Source organism: Venturia canescens, chromosome 6 (genome assembly GCF_019457755.1).
Source record: "Venturia canescens isolate UGA chromosome 6, ASM1945775v1, whole genome shotgun sequence".
In the NCBI taxonomy this organism is placed as follows: domain Eukaryota; kingdom Metazoa; phylum Arthropoda; class Insecta; order Hymenoptera; family Ichneumonidae; genus Venturia; species Venturia canescens.
In genome coordinates this window covers 3410966-3431559 of record NC_057426.1, presented here as the reverse complement: position 1 = coordinate 3431559, position 20594 = coordinate 3410966, and the positions used below count along the sequence as shown (strand labels likewise).

Genomic DNA, 20594 nt, shown 5'->3' with positions numbered 1-20594 from the left:
TACTTAGCCAGTGCGTACTTAAGTCCTGTGTACGCTCCTCGAAGCTTACGTTTATAGCGTCTGCTATAACGGTCCAGAAAAAGACTCGGAAAGAAAGCGAACGCGAAAGAGAGAGAAAGACAGAAGGCGGGAACGACGGGAAGGGAGGGGGGCGAGTTTGTTAAGAACGAGAGATAGTCAAACGGACAATCACGAGGAGAAAAGAGAGAGGGACGGAAATAAAGAAAAGGGAGAAAATGCGAGCGTGATAAAAGATACGTAAAGTGTGTACGTGCGTGTGAGTGCGCGTTGTTTCGTTGCAAACAAGTACGTGAGTAAGGGCACGTCCTCAAGTGTGGGTGCCTCGATGTCAACGACACTGTGGCACTGCAGCTGCTACACTCGCAACATGTGAATAGACACACACAGAAATATCTACGAGCTTAACTCTCGCACGGTTCTCTAGAGCTTATAACCATTTTAATTATAAATATACACGGACTGCGAGTGTCGGTTAAGTCGAGCCTGGAATTTGCCGGTTTTGTGTATGGATCTCGAGATTCTTGACAGAAGAGTCCCTCGTTGATGATTTTCTCGGAGCAACTGTTTACGAGTTATTAAGGTAGTTCGTGCACGAAACGACTTTGTTAAGAAAGTCTCTTGAAATTTACACAGAGTCTCAATGGCTAGTCGACTGACACGATTATCAAATTTTAAGGGGTTCGTTTTTCATTGGTTATTGAGATAAACGCGCTTAAATATGAAGAAAAATACGCAGGGTTAAGGGACTAAGTCAAAAATCGTTCATCTTTACATAATACGAATGAACGCTTCTTACGAAATTTGTGAAAAAGTACACGATAACTATGAAATGTATAATGAAGGTCTAGGAAATAATAATGTGCACTTGTATGACCTCGCATTTGCTTATTTCGGCATTTTGTTTCTTCTTGGCTTGGGCCATTGCTGTCAAAGTCTTCTGTCTTTTTATTAAAACTTTTTTCTCGATCCATTTCTCCCTTTGGATGTTTTACTTTTTACTCTAAAGCGACTTTTTACATAAAAAATTCTAGTATTTTCGCCAGGGACGTATGGAATTTTGGGTTCAGTCGATGGCGCGTAATTCCATTCGCCAAAAAATAATTTGATAAAATGTATTGACAATTTCGAATGAATAACTCTGACATTAATTCAGAGTGATAAATATCTTTGATTGGCAAGTAAAAATCGAGGGAATTTGGATACTCATAAAATACGATTCTGCAGGCACGATCTACGTCAATTGATGAATGTGGGAGCGAGCGTGGAGCGGAGGAGCGACGGAAAGGGAGAGCGTCTCGGCCAGTGTTTTGTCCCACGCGTCCCCAGGGCACCTAATCATTGGCTCGTCACTCGTCCTTCAATATTTCGACAACGTCCCCAGGAATAGGAAAACAGAATGCGATTTATCGCTTTAGAATAACGCGAGCCAAATGTCTTCCGGGGATCGAGGACACTTTTGAAGCCCTCTGTGAGAATAAACGCGTATCATTTGAAAATGGTGATGGGAACCTGGCCAACGGGGAAGGCGATCGTAACGTTCGCGGCGCTCGGCGTGTGGTGCGTGCGTGAGAGGGAACAAACGTCACGGTCCTCCGCGCCCGGTGTATATGCGGGCTTAAACCTTGCGGGGGCAGAAGTCAAATATTCCCATTTCTCGGTTGTTGAATGTGCCGCGTATATAGAGACTCTCGGGTTGCCCCGTGCCCCCCGACACACAACGACCAGCTTCTCGCACGCGAGAATCGTTAAGTTTCTTTCTATCTATAGCTGGGCGCATCGATATACGTATAGTATGTAAATCCACGTGTATATTGAGAACGAATAACGTAAGCGAGTCGCCGCAATAAGTTTGTACGAGATTATTCGAGAGTCGGGCGCGCATACTCGGAAAAATTCGAGCTAACTTTGCGTTTCATCGCGAGTAACGTTTTTTTTCGTGGGCCATTACAAAGTGCTTTTACTCTCGCATAAGCGCGAGGATAAATTTCAATAAAATTTTTATTTATTACATGTTACGAGTGAATAAGAAAGTTTCATCTCGCAGCAGGTTTTGCTCTCTTCGAGATATGCTGCGCGACTGTCCAGGGACAAAATTACGCAACGCGAGCAGGGGACCAAAGTTCTCGTGAATCATCGAGAAAGGGCTCGCGTTAATTGTTTTATTGTACGTTATTAAAGAAGCGGGTTTCGTCTGAAAGACGAGCATTTACTGGCGTTTCAACGCTGCTTCGTATGTGCCGCGTTCATTAACGCCGTCCGTCCCGGAGTGCAGGCCTACGAACGTTGACAAACTCGAGGGACGCGCGTCAGCCGACGAATCTGGAGGAGCTTCGAGCTGTGCGTTCCTCAATCTCGTGCGAGGATTTAAACTTGCAGGAGAATTCGTAAAAAGCCGTTTAAAATCGAGGAAAATACAATCGGAGATTGAATTATAGAACAAATATTGTTTCTAAGTGATATTCGGAAGGAAGATCAAAATAAAATGAAACCGAGTAAATATTTTTCCGGCTCGAACGAGTCGAAAGAAATCGGAGCCGAGACACAAGCTCCGAAATAATCGTAGCCGATGATCCTCGAGAGTCGTGACTCAATAATTCCTTTATAAAGTCGTTAAAAAAGCTCAATGCGTAGCCCGTATGAAGGAGAAGGTGAAAAAACAACTTAAATTAAAAGAGAAACGCAGCGGCGGCGGCAGTTTTGTCCCATCTCGCAAATTCAACGCGCGCCATGTAACATCGGGATCGAAAGCCTGAGAGGAAAGTAACGAAGCAGCATCGTTGCGCGCGCGCGCGGCCAAACATTATTTCCAAAGGTTTCATCGTAAATCGCGTGACCCTGCGCACGCCGCACGCACACGATATATACCATCGGGAAATACTCGAATAAAAGATGCTTTCGTACATGTGTATTCGACTTTTTTTTATATACGTAAATATATACAAGTTACGTACTTCGCAAACCGCTACGGTAATATACGAGACAATACACGCACAGTACGCGTCGTGGAGGAAGGCGATTGAGGACATTGAAAGCAAAAACCGAGCAGCAGTGTAAAGATGCCGAAAAAACATATTCGACTTTTCATTCCACAGTTTTTTTTTAAATTTATTTATTTTTTTTTTCAATTTTTTGCACAAGTGCGTGCATCATATACGAGCAATGGAAAAGTATCATTTCTGCAACATTTAAGGAATTTCTGTATGACGCTGAAGTTTGCAACGTTGGAGTCCAACGAAATTTAAAAAACCCTCCAATAATTCTAGTTATTCTCCAATTTTGTTCTCTGTCGAATTTGCATTTTTAAGCTTTTCAACCTGCATCGATATTTGGTGAAATAAAAAGTAGGTTAATTACAAGTGTTTTTTTTACTTCATTTCGTTGGACTGGAACGTTGCAAACTTCATCGTCGTGTAATTGGCGAAATGAAGAACACGTTGGTCGAGCTAGGCGAGCTAGCTTTTACCGGCGGCTTCGCTCGCACGGTCGCATTTGAAAAACTCTGCCGGGAGGAATAAGACACCGACCATTAGTACAAAACAGTGTATACTATTTAAGGACGTTTGTTGTTCCATTAGGACGCGAATGAAGGGCAATATTTCGTGTAAAAATACGAATATTCCTGCAAATCTTCCTTGAGAGTTTTATTTTATTTCCAGGATCAAAAGTAGCCTATGCTACTCTCCGTTTTTTAGACCAACTCTGTGCCAAAAATCAAACAGATTGGCTGCTTGGTTAGGGCGTGAGAGAAGGACAAACAAACGAACAAACACACTTTCACACTTTTCTCATCCGTGGCTCGGAGCGCGTCACATGAAAACATTTGTCTCCGTGCGAACGAGTTGTGAAACTCATAAAAGATGCGGCTATTAATCAAAATTATAGGCAACAAAGAAATTAGATTACGCGCGACCAATTTTTTGCTCGAGAGTGCAATGCGCGCAGTGCGCATTGCACTCTCGAATAATGAGGTTGGTGGGATGATGTCACGATTGAGCATCGAGTTAAACGCTGTGGCAAAGCAATTAAGGTCGTATAGAAATATGTACGTTTAAGTTCTTCGGGTTCCTTGCGCTAAGAAATCTACTGAAGCGATATCGGATTGAGTGCTTTAAGGAATGGCAACATGAGAGTGCAGCGCTTCAGCACGATTCCAGTATCTCAAATAGTGCAAGTTTTTTTTTTCCAATCCGATACGAAAGTTGAACCATGTTTTTTCCCCGCCAATTAATATTCATCGAAGCCATATCGTAATCGGTTTTTATTTGATTCCATGCTGGGACATGAGATGAGCTATGAATCGCGTTTGCCACGAGGACGAAAGCTCGCGGGGGATACGGTGTCACGTGTGACAGTTTTCATGTTGAAAAATCGAATGAGATTAGCCACGAGGGTTCGCGGTTCGACTGATCGATAGATTTTATTGACGTTAATGATTCGACGCTTTTTTTCTATTCCCGTGTGACAAAGGGCAGTTTAAAAAAGGCATTGAATGCACTTGCATTACTGAGGATGGCTCTTTTCGCTCCTCGTCGTCTCGACTTCAATTGAACGTCGGGGAGAGAAGCTTCGATTGCGTGTGTCACTCTGCCAAAACAAAGCGCACCCGCGGACAAAAAAGTACGCGGGGATGGGAACGATGACGAGCGAGAAAAGGAGGAACCCGCGGCAGGAAAATTAACGATAATTTGGCGCTTGAGTGCAGACTCAAGCGAAGCTGCAATCGAATACGAAAAAACACGGGCCGACTGAAATTCGAAGCTGGTTAATTCTCCGAAGTTCAGAAGAAAAATAGCTTAAAAATATTGCGAAAGAAGTAGAAACGGAAAGGAATAAAATGTCGCTTTTATCGCGACCTTTATTTACAACTCATGAAGCGCGAAATGGCAGTGCCACGTTTTTTCAATCGATAGCCAAACGACCGTGGCGAAGGGGAAATTGAATTTTAGTGATTCCGGGACTCCGCCACACGAGGAGAAGGAAAATTGCCAATTGAGATAGGAAGATAGAAAAGGAAGAAATAAAATTCAAATAAAACAGAAAGAAGGAGGGAGAGAGAGAGAAATAGGAAAGAAGAAAGCGAGATGAGAATGAGCGAGGTCGCGGATATATTTAACCTCCGCGGTGGTCGTTTTCGCGAAGGCTTTCACGATCCCGAGCAAATTCTTTTTCCCTCTCTCTCTCTCTCTCTCTCTCCATTTCTTAAGTTGGCGTGGAAAAGCATGAAGGAGTTTTGCGGAGGTATCGCGGGGGAAAGGGAGAAAGAGAGAAAGAGACGAGGAAGTCGCGGGGTGGGGACCGGTTGCGGCGGTGGCTAAGAGAGCAACGCACTTACGCGGGTTTTGCGAGGAGGGCGCGCGAGATTGCGCACTCACAGTTGCACTTCTTCTCCCCGTTTATTTTTCTCCTATGCTCGCCTTCTTCGTGCTCTTCTTCTCCGTACACACTTTTCGTATTTCTATCCACGATTTAAATAAATGTCAGCGCACGAGGCTCGAATGCCGCTCATTGTTTCGCAGGCGTATCTGCTCGCGGCGCGCGCGAGCGCGGATCGCTCGGTTTATGCCCTCTGAAAACGTTGCGCGTGTAAATGGCCGTTTTACAGAGAAACTGGGACCGATACGCGGATAAATGGAACACGAAAATCTCCAAATGATAAAAATACGCGATGTACTCCCGCGACCATATTCTCATTGTTATCAAACCTTATTTTTCTCTTTGACTAACAATCAATTGAAAATTCAATCGTGGATTTATATTGACGAGGGTCGAGGCTCCGTCGAGATTAAGATGAAAAGGGGCTAAAAAGAACGAGGGGCAAGAGCGAGGCAGCCTGATGCTGGGAAAAGATGGATGGAAATAGTTGGAATGCTTGGAAAATTTTCACGCATCATCAAGAATAGCTTCGCACACATGCATTATACATGAAGAAGGAGCGCGCACACGCGCGCAGCAATAAGTCGAGAGATGCGTATGCTGGTTGAACGCAGGGCAATATCTTAACACCCGAGGGTTTGTGTCTCCCCGTGGAAGAGGGATTGACTGAAAATTTCTTGTACATATACACATCGAGAGATTCGTTTATGCGCTTTGCGCGGCGAGAGAATATAAATACGAGGGCTTTCTAAAAGAAGAATCAAACTGGCTCCGTGCGCGTGCATTTCTTGGTGATGAATCCGCACGAAGCATTTATAGGCTGATTCAAACGCTCCGACTTTGTTGACCCCTCTCGTTGTAATCAGAGGGAAGCCATTCTTCCAAAATTTCCACGCTGAGCGAGAAAAGAAGTTCGTTGGTCGCAATGAATCGATCGAACAAACGAAGAATTCGAATCAGGAAAATTGAACTCGCCTCGATTTCTCGATGCAACGAAAATTCAGGTCAATCGCCAAATGTTCTTGCAGTGAGCGGAAACTCAGAGTTGAATCAGGACTTTCCGGGGTCAAAATTTCCGTTGATCCATCAAATTTAATTGACTAAAGATTTTTTCGAATCTCCAAACCTTTTTTTTCAATCGCTGCGCATTAAATTTCTTTGGAATTAGAAAAACTTCATCTGCTGTTACGCACGAGCCGAAGCTGCAACTGGAAAAGTTTCCCGCCTCGTATTTCCTTCGTTCCGCGCAGAGTGAGTACAAGTTCTTCCATTTCTCATCAAGTATATCAATAAAATATTTAATATCCCCACGAAAATGACAATTTCGTATCGATCTGTAGATCCGTTTGACGTATTTTCGCACTTTCTTCGTTGCTCAGCCTCGAGGAGAGGCGCAGGGAGTTTCAATTAATTCGCTGATTGCGGAAAATCGTTCTGCCATCTATATTACGATTCTCTGTTTCGCTATCGTTTCATCTATACAAACGCGTGCATGTACAGCAAAGAGGTACAAGCCCACGAGGGAGAAGAGAATGTTCGTACGAAGAAGAAAAATGACTCGGAATGAGGAACAGGAAAGCCGTGTGGGCAGAGTCTGACCGGCGGCCTCTCGACGGAGCGCGCACGACGCATTCTGTACCGTGAAAGAGAGGCGCGCGTTACGTCCCCGTGCGTATCAAGAGAGGCGGTAGCGGCTCGTCGCCGACTGTTCAGAGTAAAAGCTTCGGCGAGCCCTGTCTCATTGTCATATTCGGGAGTATCAAAATTTTATGAAATAACTCTCAAGTTTCCTCGATGCAAAAGCTTCTTCCCCGGGCTGGATGAGCGGAGCGAGAGAAGCTTTTCGGGCTCTCCCTTTGGAGTCTTCTCGTCGCCTTTGAGAAGCGACGTTCAAGTTCGCAACGTTCGCGAGTCCACCGAAGTGAGCGATAAAAACATTTCTACCAATTTTTTATTTCCCCAAGTATCGATGAGAAACTACGACGAGCTGCAAATTCGGCAGGGAACGAAACTGAAGAATGAGTACGGAACTATTGCAGGTTTTTTCACATCCTTTCGTTGGGCTCGAGCGTTGCAAACTCCAAAGCGTAATCGCGCTTTGCAGGGAAGTTCCGCGCTCGCTGTACGAATGACGAGGACACGTCGATGTCGAAATGGAGAAGCCCCCGAGGGGGGGGGCGAGGAGAGAGTGATTGGAGGGAACGAGGGTAGATGGATAAAGTTTGTGTCTCATCGATATTCCGTAATGTGCTAACCGTACTTCTAAAAATATAGATATACAAACTTTATTTGTATAAACAATGAAAAAAAAGAAGCTCGTGCGCTGGAGGGAGGAAAAAGCGTGACTGTATGAGCAGCGTATTCTTTGTGCACCTGGAGCACGAGCTCAGAACTCGTCCTCGTGTCTTTTCCCTTGGTTATTCCATCTCATGTGCGCATGCTCATTTACATATACGAGGACACATGCGTGTGTGCGCGACCGAAGATACGAACACGTACGAATGCTCTTGGGATGAGTACTTTCACTCCGATCGCGAGTGACTATTTGCTATATTGTGGACGAATGAGCTCGTGTGTTTGACGTATGGATATTCACGTGGATGTACCTGGGGTAGGGAACGGCGTACGACGCCCCTTCGCTCTCGTTTTAAGCTCCGCGTCTCTCGACCGGCGAGTCCCTGCCCCCCTCACAATTCTTTCATCGGCCTCTCGTTTTTCGCACTCTCGTATTTATATGAGATTATTTGACGGTAAATAAAAGCGGGACAAGTGAGTAGAGTGAGTGGAAAAGTTGATAAAACGCGAGGGGAAAAAGGGGGAAGCAGGGGAGGAGAAGGGTGAGGCCATTATTTTTATCGTTTCTTTGTGCACGGCCGATCGGCAAAATTACATACAGACGATATGATTTTTGTTTGAGAGAGAAAACTCGCGACCTCGTTCGATAATCGGGGCGTTAAAGGGACATGAGAACGAGCAATTATCGAGGAGCAATTAGCTGATCGAATCTTCTTTGTTTTTTTTTCGCTCTCGATTTTTATATTTATTAACATCTTTTGTTGTTGTTGTTGTTGTTGTTATTATGGTTTTATTAATTATGCAGGACGGAGAGAAAGGGAGACTGTTGTGTCGGGCCGATTATTCCTGATCGCGATGACGTCATTGTCCGGTAAACCGGGCACGTGAGATCGAGAGAGAAAGAGAGAAATAAGAAAAAGAGAATATTCGGTCGGAGACTGCGAGAGCAGCCTCCGATCTCACGCACGAGTTAACCGGCGAGTGGCTTCTTCTGTAGACTTTTAATCAAAGCTTTGTACGTCGTACATTAAGAAAGTCCGGTCCTCGAATGCGCGGCAATAAAAGCGAAACGAAAGCGATGCGAAAAGGGATGGATCGGGAAAGAGAGAGGAAGAGAGAGAGAGAGAGAGAGCAAGAAATAAAAGAGGAATTCGCGGACGGGATCTCGAGCGAATTATATTAGGCTACGCACCGCGAGGAAAGAACGCGTCGATTAAAAAGACATCATTACGGAATTACGAGACGATATTCATTTGCATTCGCACTCGTTCGAATGGCCAACTTAATTAAATTAAGTTTTCTCGCTCGTAAATACCCATGAATATTCATAACTTTGTTTTATGAGCAGTGAGATTTTCGAGTTTTTCTTCGTCGGAATATTTTCTCTCAAAGCTTTTCATCGCGGTATCGATTACGTCGAGTTTCTTCATCTGCGCAAAATTCTGGTTGGAAGCCTCTCTCTGCGCACAGAGAGAAATAGTAAGGATTACAAAACGTCGTAATTTTCGTGTCGTTTTCAAATTCAAATTTGTATTATGTAATTGCTTATTTTACAGTTGAGTATTGTTAAATTCCACAGCTCGAATACGAGAGCGTCGCCGATCCGCCGACATGCTTGACAACTTACTAACGCAGCGAAAATTTCATTCGCCCTTCAACATTTACACGGAGAGAAAAATATTGTAAAAATTACTACGACACCGCAGTTCTACATCGGCCATTTAGGAAGTTTTTACCAAAAACATTGTAATCTCCGAGTCAATTCCGAACTTTTCAATTGCGTATTTTGCTCTGAAAAAGGTTCAAACTGTGCTATATATTTTTCACAATCGAATATTTACGGTTGAACACGGTTAAATTTGAGAAGCTCGAGCACAAGCATCGATGAAGTTGTTTAGAAATTTAACGACGCTGAAGTTTCCAACGTTGGAGTTCAACGAAATGAATGAAAATAAAATGATTTATCCATCGGTTTTTCATTTCACGAATCATAATTGTGTAGATTGAAAAAATACAAAGTACAAATTCGACTGGAAATAAATTGGAGAATTACTGGAATTATTAGACAGTTTTTTAGATCATTTCGTTGGATTCCAACGTTGGAAACTTCAGCATCGTAGAAATTTATTATGGTACGTAGCAGAATTTTATTCGCGCTCGTACTACAATACATCGGTATGTGCACGGATTTTGGCATCACACACATAAATTTTCATCGAGTTCTCGCTTCACGATAAATGACTGTACGTGTGTCCGTAAGGATAAATAAAAATAAACAAAACTTTACATTGATAAGCGAAACAATCGAACCAAGAAATTTTCGAATGAAGTTACAAGTTAAAATAATCCAAAGGCGGTATAACGTTTACTAGAAGATGCCGAATGATTAAACGTCCCAATCAAGTTCAAAGCGAAACTTGCGATTCGCAGCGCCAACCAATTTCAATTTGGCTCAATTGCAAAAACACACTCTCGTCATATAATTTATAATGCGAAAGGGAATAAAAAGGGGGTCCCCGGGGCTCTAAATCACGAAGCACTATGGTCGCATGGATCATAAAAATAAGTTTCTTCCGAGGCTCTCAGCGGTTGTGTCCGATCCCCCGAGAGTAGCCGCCGCGAAAATTAATCATAAAAAATAATCCGCATATTTCAAGAGGCCGCGAGAACACTTCGGTCAACTTACAAAAGCGCATACACACGCGCGTTAATCCTTTATGGAAGTACGACTACACCAAGAGAATTTTGGGTGATAATGTAAAAATCCGCATAATTAAGGGTGCATCCATATTTATGAAGGCACACACATAAAACAAGGAGAGCATAAAACGTTTTTGCGGGTAAATTCGTGCTTCGAGGATTGTCGAAAGAGCGCGCGTGGTGCTCGCTTGTATAACTCACACAAGCCCACAAACACATTATTCGTGCTATCGCACAGGAGAAAACCAAAAAAATCTCCGGCATACCCGGAGCCACCGCCGCCGCCGCATGAGAGACTCCATGACGAATCCCCGGAGAGAGAAAGAGAATAAAAACGCGGCGGGGGGAAAAAAAACGTCAAACGGAGATGAACCCTCTCGAGGGAGACTTTCGCTCGCAGAATACACGCTGCCCTGGACCGGCCAACACTCTCGTCATTCTTAATACTTTATGCCCGACGAGGAGTTACAGTCCGGCGAATCTCTGACTCACCTACATACGTGTGCGCGTCTGTATATAAAAAATGTATTTCTCTGTATCTCCGTGGAGGTGCGCGCGTTCGCGATGTGAGTGTTTCGGATCCTCTTAGCCACGCTTCTGGTCTGTCGTCAAGAGATTTATCTCAGTTTGCGAGAACCCCGACGAGATTGTCGCGACGATCGTCGTCGTCGTTTCTCCTTTCTTTTCACTTTTATTTATTCATTTGCTGTTTTTCTTCGCTCGTTTCGTTTGTTTCTTTTTTTCTTTTTTTTTTTTCAATTTCACTTCCTCGATCTCGACCTAATTAATAATTTGATTGAAAAAAATCGATCAATTTTCGCTGAATCTGCTTCGTCATCGATACTTAAAAGGGAAGAAAACTTGATTAGGAATGAAAACGAGGATTCGGGGCTCGAAAAAAACGTTTCTGGTCACTGTCGCCGCAGTACGAAGAACGGAGCTTTCCGTTTGGGAACAAAACGAAAGAAAAAAAATGATGGAAATAAAGGAAATGACAGGAGGCGAGCGCGACCCGAGCCATTTTTCATTCCTCGTGGAAATGTTCGATTGAACATTAATTAAAATAATAATAGAGAAGTTGGCGAACCCCGTCGAATATATAATCGATGATTTATGGCTGTATAATGGTCCATGCAATTTAATCAATTATTCGTCGCGTGGCTGGGGGGAGAGAGAAGCGCCGAAAAACTCGTTCGATAAATTATTATATGTACGTTTCAGGTCGTACCTGTATAAATACCCGGTTTCCTGGAGAGCACGCGACTCTCCGAGGAGCCGGGGTAACGAGGGTCTCGGCCGGGAGGCGGTCGAATGAAAAATTCAGCAAGCTGTAAAACGTGAAGTTCAGATTTGTGACGGCATCGATAGAAAATTCCACAATGAAATTAAACGAATAATCCGACGTTGAAATTCCTATTGAAAGGAGCCGAAAGGGTATCTTGGCGAGGAAAAATCCAGGGCGATTAGATCGAATCCCCCGATTGACAATAATTCGGATCGAAGCTGACGAAAAAATGTCGTTTATCCAATCGAATAAACCGCTCGATGCGCCTCAAAGTTCAAGGCGAAAGGGCTCCTCCCGGCGGTGACTCACGAAATTCAACGCCGCATGGGTTTTATGGCACATACGAGGGTTGCAAAAAAACGAGCGGGAAGAAAAAACCGGGGGGAATTATTGTAACGTTTTCATCGCACACGCAATTACTCAACGTCGTTACCGAACGAAGCGACGAGAGCTGCTCGCAGGCAAACTCTCGTTGGTGGTTTGTCGCCCAAGTAGCTGCACATACTCGCGCGCGCACCGAACGATTATAAAAACAGCATGTAGGTCGAGCTAGATTAAATCGAAGCTCACGTTCGCTCAGAACCGAAAGAGAGAGAGAGAAGAAAAAGACAAAGGCGGAGAGATCGAGAGAGGGAGAAGGGGTTGGTAGAAACGAGGGTGAGTTTAAGCTCGCGGGGGCGAGACGGTCCATGCGCTCCGATCTGGCTCACTTTTCGGCTCCCGCAGCTTATATACGCGTTACTAAATACACATAAAACAGCCACGAACATGACTACGACGATGCAAACCATGTCATAACATCGTGCATAGCCATTATTCACCAAACTTCGTATAAATAATACGAAAATATTATGAAGACGTAACTTCATGATGTACCGAAAATCAACCGCCGACGATAACAAATTCCAACGTTCGTGACACTGAAGTTTGCAACGTTGCAGTCCAACGAAATAATGTGAAAAAACTCTCCAACAATTCCAGTAATTCTCCAATTTTGGAGTATTTTTATCATTTCGGGATTTGAGTTACGAAGAAAATGCACAAAATTTGGGAAATATCGATGCGAAGCCTCGTCGTGACGAGCATGGGGGTCAGAATTCCATTTTCTATTTTATTGCTCCAAAAGTTCGAACATTTTCATCTCTTTTAGTACTCGAGTAGAAAATTTATCGTAATTTTTCAGTTTTTATAAATTATCGTGAGTTTTTACTTTTTGTGGGGCCTAATTATGCAACTTTTCGTTCAACTTCCTCTCTCGATCGTATTTCCTGAACGAAAGGCATCTTGAAATACTACTCGATTCTCTCGATCATCACATTCTATTTTCGTTAATTTCGTTGGACTCGAAAGTTGCTAACTTCAGGGTCGAGAATGTTCTCACTAATTTTCCCACGTCCCGTAATTATTCGCACGGCGTTGACGTTCCCTTAATTCATTCACATTCAAGAGTAATTCAAGCAATTCGATAATTATGATCCCGAATGATCCATATTATTTTAGGTTGGACGAGAGATTGCTGAGCTTTTGCGTAGGCAGCGAGTTTCGATAAGCTCATAAGCGAGCGTTCGCTCTCCTTGTTCACGTGCAGTCGATTTCGCATCGAACCTTATTTCATCTCGTGCGCGTGTAAACGTCAGAGTCTCGACTCCGTCGTAATATCGACGATTCATTGAGCATTTTAGTTTCTCGGTTGAGTGTTTTTTTCTCTTTTAAACGTGTATCCAGGGCGCGTGAACTTGGAGCTCGAAAAGGAGAGATCCGAGGATGACGACGTCCTCGAGGATGACGAGAGGACGAAAGACGAGAAATCGTCGCGCGACGCGAGTATCGCGGACGAGGCGTGGGCGCGCTTATAATGGAAAGCGAGAGTGCGACCGACCAAATACATATCCTCGGCACAAACGAAATCTGTTGCAAGGACGAGAGAGATTTGTCAAGAAATTTCTAATTCTCAGTCATCACTGGCTGGCTCATTTTTACGTGGATTTACGTCATACTTTTCAACAACGGGGTCACTGCTCATTGGGAGCAGGATTTCCGAGAATGATTCAACGCTTCAAATCACGCTTGATGTAAATAAAGTGCATCGAGACGGGAATCAAATTGAGAGGAATTGGAAGACCAGTTTTCGGAGGCCCCCAGCTCTCCCGAGGGCCGCGATCGGATCAAATTTTCAACGTTCTTAGATCGACTATGACGCTGAAAAGTTTGCGACGTTCGAGTCCAACGAAACGATGTAAAAAAACTCTCGAATAAATCCAGTCGATCTTCGATTCCTTGCCGAATTTGAAATTCCTCGTTTTTCAACGTACACCAATCATTCGTGAAATAAAAAATTCCTTCATTTCGTCGGACTTTAACGTTGCGAACTTCAGCGTCGTCCAACAGTGTCAAAATGATTCCAATAATTTTATAAAAAATTAATTTCGAAGGAGAGAGGAAAATAGGAGGGGAAAGGGTTGCGAGTTGAATTGAACTTTGTCGGGATGGAGAGACCAGCGATGTATGCCCTCGGCGCAGGGGTTGATCAAACGAACGGTATGTAACGGCCCTTAAGGGATTCGCCGAGCGCAATATCGTCGCGTTCACGCGCGCGTTTCGTAGCCAAAGCGCATCGATCGTGATGGCCACGGTCTCCGGGGATTAGGGAGGATCGTGAAGAGGAGCCAATTTATGGGTAATTCCGTGAGAAATGTGTTGATCGAGAGAATCAAGTACTTCGAGATGAGTTTCGTTCAGAAAATACGACTGAGAGAGGAAGTTGAATGAAAAGTTGGATAATTAGACGACGCTGAAGTTTGCAACGTTGGAGTCCAACGAAATGAACGAAAAAAACATTTGTAATTCACCAATTTTTTACGTAACGAAGTATCAGTATTGGAGGTTTTTTTTTAATCATTTCGTTGGACTCCAACGTTGCAAACTTCAGCGTCATATAATTAGGCCCTAAAAAAAGTAAAAATTCACGATAATTTATAAAAGCTGAAAAATTTCGGTAAATTTTCTACTCGAGTGCTGAAAAAGCTGAAAATTTTCGAACTTTTGGGACAATAAAATGGAAAGTGGAGTACTGACGCCCATGCTCGTATCAGGACGAGGCTTCACGCATCGATATTTCCCAAATTTTGTGCATTTTCTTCGAAACTGAGATCCCGAAATGATAAAAATACTCCAAAATTGTGATCCAACATGAATATCCCAATTTATTCCTGCGATTGTCCCAAATTGCATGACGCTGAAGTTTCCAGCGTTGGAGTCCACCGAAATGATGTTAAAAAACTCACAAATAATTCCAGTAAATCTCCAATCTTGTTCCCTGCCGAATGTCCAATTCGTAATTTTTCAAGCCACATCAATAATTCGTGAAATAAAAAAATAATGAATTATAAATCTTTTTTTTCGTTCATTTCGTTGAACTCCAACGTTGCAAACTTCAGCGTCGTCGAAATAGCGAGTGAAAAATGCCTCAATTTCGACGTTGCTCATTGTTGCGACGCCGAAGTTTGCAGCGTTCGAGTCCAACGAAATGAAGCAATAAAACATTCGCAGTTCATCAATTTTTTGTTTCACGAAGAATCGACGCAGCAGCTTGAACAACTAAAAATAGCAAATCCGACGGATAAGAAAATTGGAGAATCTTTGAAAATCATTTCGTTCAACTCCAGCGTTGCAAACTTCAGCGTCATTGATTGTTTGTGAGTATAAAAAGGTGGCTTAAATTGGGCACGATATTGGGGAGCACGTATGGGAATAGCTGGAGATCCGGCAAGGGAATTGAAAACGTAAAAATATCCTACGAATGTGTCCATGAGCTCGTATATACATAAATACATGCTTATGTAGACATTCGTCGACATTTTGCCCCATTCCTCGACGCCGAGGGAAACACGTAGTGACCGCCAATATCGATTGTCGTACTGCGACAACGATGTCGGGGTTGGCACCGGTACGACAGTGCCATTTTATTTTTCTCTTCCGCGAGCGACCGGCGAGTTCGAGTTCTCCAGAGCTTTAGCAAAGCCGTTGGCAGACCTTGAAAAACCATCGTGTCAACGACGCAACTGGGTCTGGGAGACCCGGGTAAGGGTGTCGGTGGTCCGAGGGTTTTTGAAGTTTCATTTTTTTGATTATTTTTCTCAAAGCCTGAAGAAGGGTGCTGCGATTACGATTGTTCGTTATTATTTTCAGTTGAATTTATAACGAGAAATCTCGCTTTTTCGACGGATCTGTAAGAAAGCGACGAGAATAAACTAACTCGATCATTTAGTCGAGGAAAACTCTTTCGTGTAATTGATAAGAAGGCACTTGCAGCAAAGGGGGTGTAATTTGTCGCACGAGTTGAGAAGACGAAGCCTCCCAGACGATTTCCCCGATATTTCGCTCCCCCGAACGGCCAACTTCATTTTCCGGAAAGCTAAGAAATTCAATTACCTTAAAAGGTTTCCGCATCGACGAGGGGCACGCGGTTCCAAGGCCAGCGCTTTGCCGCCGCCATAAATGTGGACCGATGCGGAGATGATTTCGGCTCAAACAAGCCTGAATATTCATTTTTCTAAGGAACCCCAAAAGATTGAAAAAAAAAATCATTCCAAAATCCGATCGAATCATAAAAAACCTTCAAACATCAGCCTCGATGAACGTTCGAACGCTGTCAACCCATTTTTCCTTTTTTACGACTCCATAAATTCGAAAAAAGGATAAGAAAAACAACAACGACAAAACATCGCGTTACGTTTTGCGTTCGAAATTGTCCAATTATTATTTTTTCTCCATCGAATAAGAGGCTCCAGTTAAAATTAGCCGATTACATGAGAAACTCGCATTTTTTTCCATCTCCTCCATCAACCCATGAATACAAACATCTACATATATATAAAAATGATATTTGTATGCATAGAGGGCGAAGAAATGATGGAGTCGAAGTATACTTATAGTTCATGGTACATGCGAGTAAGGAAACATTTGCGTGTCTCACACCGGAAGTCGCGAGATCCACACCAGCCGGTCTTCCTTTCTATCCCTTTTTAACTCTTATCGTTTATTTTTCTCGTCTTTTTTGCCCCCGTCATTTAACTCTTGTTCTTCAATCTTGTGTATACAAAATTGTATGGACAGTAAGATTGAGTTTTCCTTTTTTTTAGCCGTTTTTTTTGAGGTAATCTTAACCTGCAGACACGTGCAATTTGGCCTGGGCAAATGTACAGTCATACGTTAAGAGTGGATGCTCGAGTTTCCACGTGCTTAAAATACGTGAACGGCTCGCATATGCGAAAAATTCAACGTTCCCTTCTTATTCTCGTACGTAGCAACGATTTTCAAATATTATAATTATAATGAACCACGCTCCGCGATTCACCCGGTCTAATAACACGCCGCTCTGTTAGGACGCACGAAAACTTCGAGCTATGTTTACACAAACGCGCACGTAGCTCGCCGCGCCGCCTCGCAACGCACCAGTACGTGCAATTTCATTTTTCTGCATCACAAGATCACGCGTACTCATAAACCCACCGGTTCTACCTTTTCCCTCGAGCCCCCCCTCCAGTGAAAATGTTCGGAAGAACGATCATAATAAATTGTGGAAGCCTCTCAGCCTTCGCGGCTGGCTGTACATTTTTTCACTGGTTTTCTTTATCATTCAAATTACATTTTTTCCTCAAATAGAATCTTTGTTTTTCTCGTGTTATTCTCCTCGAACGTTAGCGTTTTTAGCGCGCTTCGCCCATGCGATTTCATCACGGGTACCAAAAAAGAAAGTTAGCTGATTCTATAACCTTAAATTATGGAAATTTGAAAAATTCTGAACACGTCGCACTCTCACCATTGAATCTCGTCAATTTCTATTGTTTTATATCTCCACGCAAAACGTTTCGAATTGTTTTTCTGGCAACAAAGACTCTACGAAATTCATGTAGAGGCACATATTTACACCAGCTTCCGTGCGGCTCATGTATTTTGTGAGAAAACGGAAGTTGGTCAAGACGAAGGAAACAGAATCACCGCAAGAAGCACCGCGATTGCGTGTTCCACCTTTTCGATTCACACGCCTCACGAGCAACGTCGAAAACACTTTTTTTATCATTTTTTTTTTAAGCACGGATCCGGATAATTGAACGTGTAATTCGTTCTTTTCATTTCTGATGTGCTCTAGCCTTTTTGGTCCGTCACATTTCAATAATATTCTACGAACAGCTTTGCTTCGGTGTTTTTCAACATTCGCGAAGAAAAGTGTCGGCAAGCAGATTCTACAATTCCATATTAACTCAAATCGGATTCAAAAAACACGAAAAAAAGGCCCAAATTCTTACACTGTGTAGAAAAAAAATTGAGCTTCAAAATATTACACGAAACGCGTGATAATTTGCTGTCGAAGTTTGCGTCTACGAAATGTAACGATATTTCTAATAATTTCGATTTACTGTCCATTTATTTGGAATGAGAGTTCGCAAAAAGAAACCCATTGCTCATTAAAAAAATGGGTAATTTGAAAGATTAACATTTTCGTAGAATTCCATCATAGATACAAACTTCAAAATCGTTTCACTTTGCTTCGCTTTGCACACAGAACTACACTGGTAATATTTCAAAAAACGAGTAACCATCGAGATAAAAACACAAGCTTGAAAAAAAAAGTCTACTCACCATGCAGAATGATTTGTCGTCCAAAAGCAGCTTAAAGTTGTTTGAACGGTCCGAAAACTTGACAGGAAGATGAGCAAAATCCACTGGATTGGCAATTATTTTCCTTGCACCTCAATATATACACCATAAATGTGTGTACATGTGACAATCATTTTACACATAAGTACGTAACACTAATTCGCGCAAAAGAGTCAAAACGTGTCGAGCGACGCACAGTCTAAATCTCCTTCTAAATATTAGTCAGAGTCTAACAACAATAAATTTAAAAAACAGTGCGAAACGAAAAGCCGAAGTTTACATTCGAAAGATCCGGGGGAAAAAAATCTTTGCCGAGGTTCGCAATCTCCTCGAGAAATTCTGGACACTCGCGAATATCAAACTTTTTTTATTTTTCGTCTTCCACGGCATAAAAAACAATAAACTATTCCGAGATTACTGCCGATTTAGGGAGACGGCACAAAGGCAAAAGCTTTCGAGTTTTTTTTCCGCATCACGATTCATCGATAATAAAAATACAAATGGACGATATTCCGACGGACAAGAAAGCGAACTTGATACGGACAAAATAATAATTCATTTGAACAAAAATAGACGACCACGCGTTTTTTTTCTGAAGATACGAGATAAAAACACACAGAGAAAGAAACGGAACGGAAATCACGGCAGAACCGACCAAACGTCGCGCGGGTTCAGCGGCCGACTGAGAGGATGCAGTTGCCGTTCAGCAGCCATAGGGTCCTCGCGTGGGCTCGTGGATCTCCGTATTTGCCCCCGCGTGCTTCGTCCCAGCCGAACGCTCCCCACTCCTCGTACCGCCGAGCGCCGACCGAGCTCCCCCCCACCACGGCGCTCTCTTCCGCGACTCTCGACGCAGGACAAAGCGGTTGCGCGCGCACTTGTACACTTCACACTACTTTGCCTTTTTCATTTTATTTTAAATAAATATTGCCATAACTATTATAATGATCATAATACGTTTTTTGACTCGATATAAATGTTAATCTCATGCTCCGTATTCTCATTCTCCATTCTGCTTTAATTAAGAAATTTCCTCACCGTTCTTATAGACGAGAAAAACTGACGCGTTTATAAAACAACCTTTGCTCCGACTCTTCTCCCGTAGCCCATAGTTACCAGGCGAAATAGGTAGGTATATTATCGTCACGCGTTCGACGATACACAAACACCCCCTTGTGCGCTTTTTGACATGCTGAAGTTTGCACACTTTTCGCTCAGCTATACCGGCTTTTTGCGCTTTATTTGTATTCATGCCTCCCATCATAGAACAATATGCGCTTATCTCCCGAGCATCACCCGCAAATTCAACGAGGAAATAAAGGCTCCGAACTGAGTCGAAATTTTAAGATTATTATTATTGGATTTATCTTTAGAACTTTCGATCGCTGTTGTTTTACGTCCAAAAGTTTGACTTAAAAAATCTTTCGTACTTTATGAAAGAAGAGGTTTGCAACAATTACGCTTTTGGTCCGTTTTCGCTTCCACGCACGGTTGACTACCCGGTCGGGTTGTAAGCGCAGTGGCGGGCGAGGAGCGAAGTGTATTTTTTTACTAACGTTAATCGTGAGGCCGGTAAAGATGGAAAAACCGTATTCGAGTAATGCATTTGTGAGCCCTCGATGTGTGGGGCGCTCGTCGTCGGTGTGTTCTTTGCTCGCTCACTTTGCTTTCTTTTTCTCGTACCGAGACCGAGAGCAGCAGCAATTCGAGACTCGACTTTATATACGTCAGCGGGAAAACGCAGAGCTTGCGTTCGGAGTTGAGAAAAAAAACTTCTGTTGTGAATACGAAAAGAACGTCGCCGCGTGTGAGGCTTTAATTGTTGTTTTTGTTTCTCGTGAGTGTACGCCGCATTTGTGCAGGTTAGGTTAGGCCAAGCCGAGAAGGCACAATCGTCCTGTTATGGTCGGAATGAACGCTGCTTCACGCTCCGAAAAATTGCAACCGGCTTTATAAAAAGAGCGGAATAATAATCGCTTCGTTATTATTATTACTATTAATTGCGAAGGAGAATAAATAAATCGTGTCAGCCTGCAATGTTGCGTAGTGGGTTTTCGTTCAAATTTCGTCTTTTGCGGCAACCAATAAAATTCTGTCGTTCAATGTTACACTTCCATTTCGGTTTTTCATTCTCGTGCGTTTCCGTTTTCAATTTTTTTCACTAAAGTTTTCGAAAACGTTAACGTTACGTTTTTATTATCACGCGAGTTGATTAACGTCGGCGGGAAAATATAAGTGCTTTCAACAAAATAATAATGAG

The 20594-nt window shown here is 43.0% G+C and overlaps 1 protein-coding gene across 1 annotated transcript in view; it reads right to left on the bottom strand.

Annotated features, from left to right (window-relative positions):
- The window catches only part of LOC122412542 (probable serine/threonine-protein kinase dyrk2), a 193927-nt gene extending 174861 nt beyond the window's left edge, over positions 1-19066 (bottom strand). The window contains exon 1 of the mRNA XM_043422146.1: positions 18317-19066. The gene's annotated coding sequence lies outside the window, so the exon portion shown is untranslated. The remainder of the gene's footprint in view (positions 1-18316) is intronic.
- Between the last annotated feature and the right edge of the window lie 1528 nt (positions 19067-20594).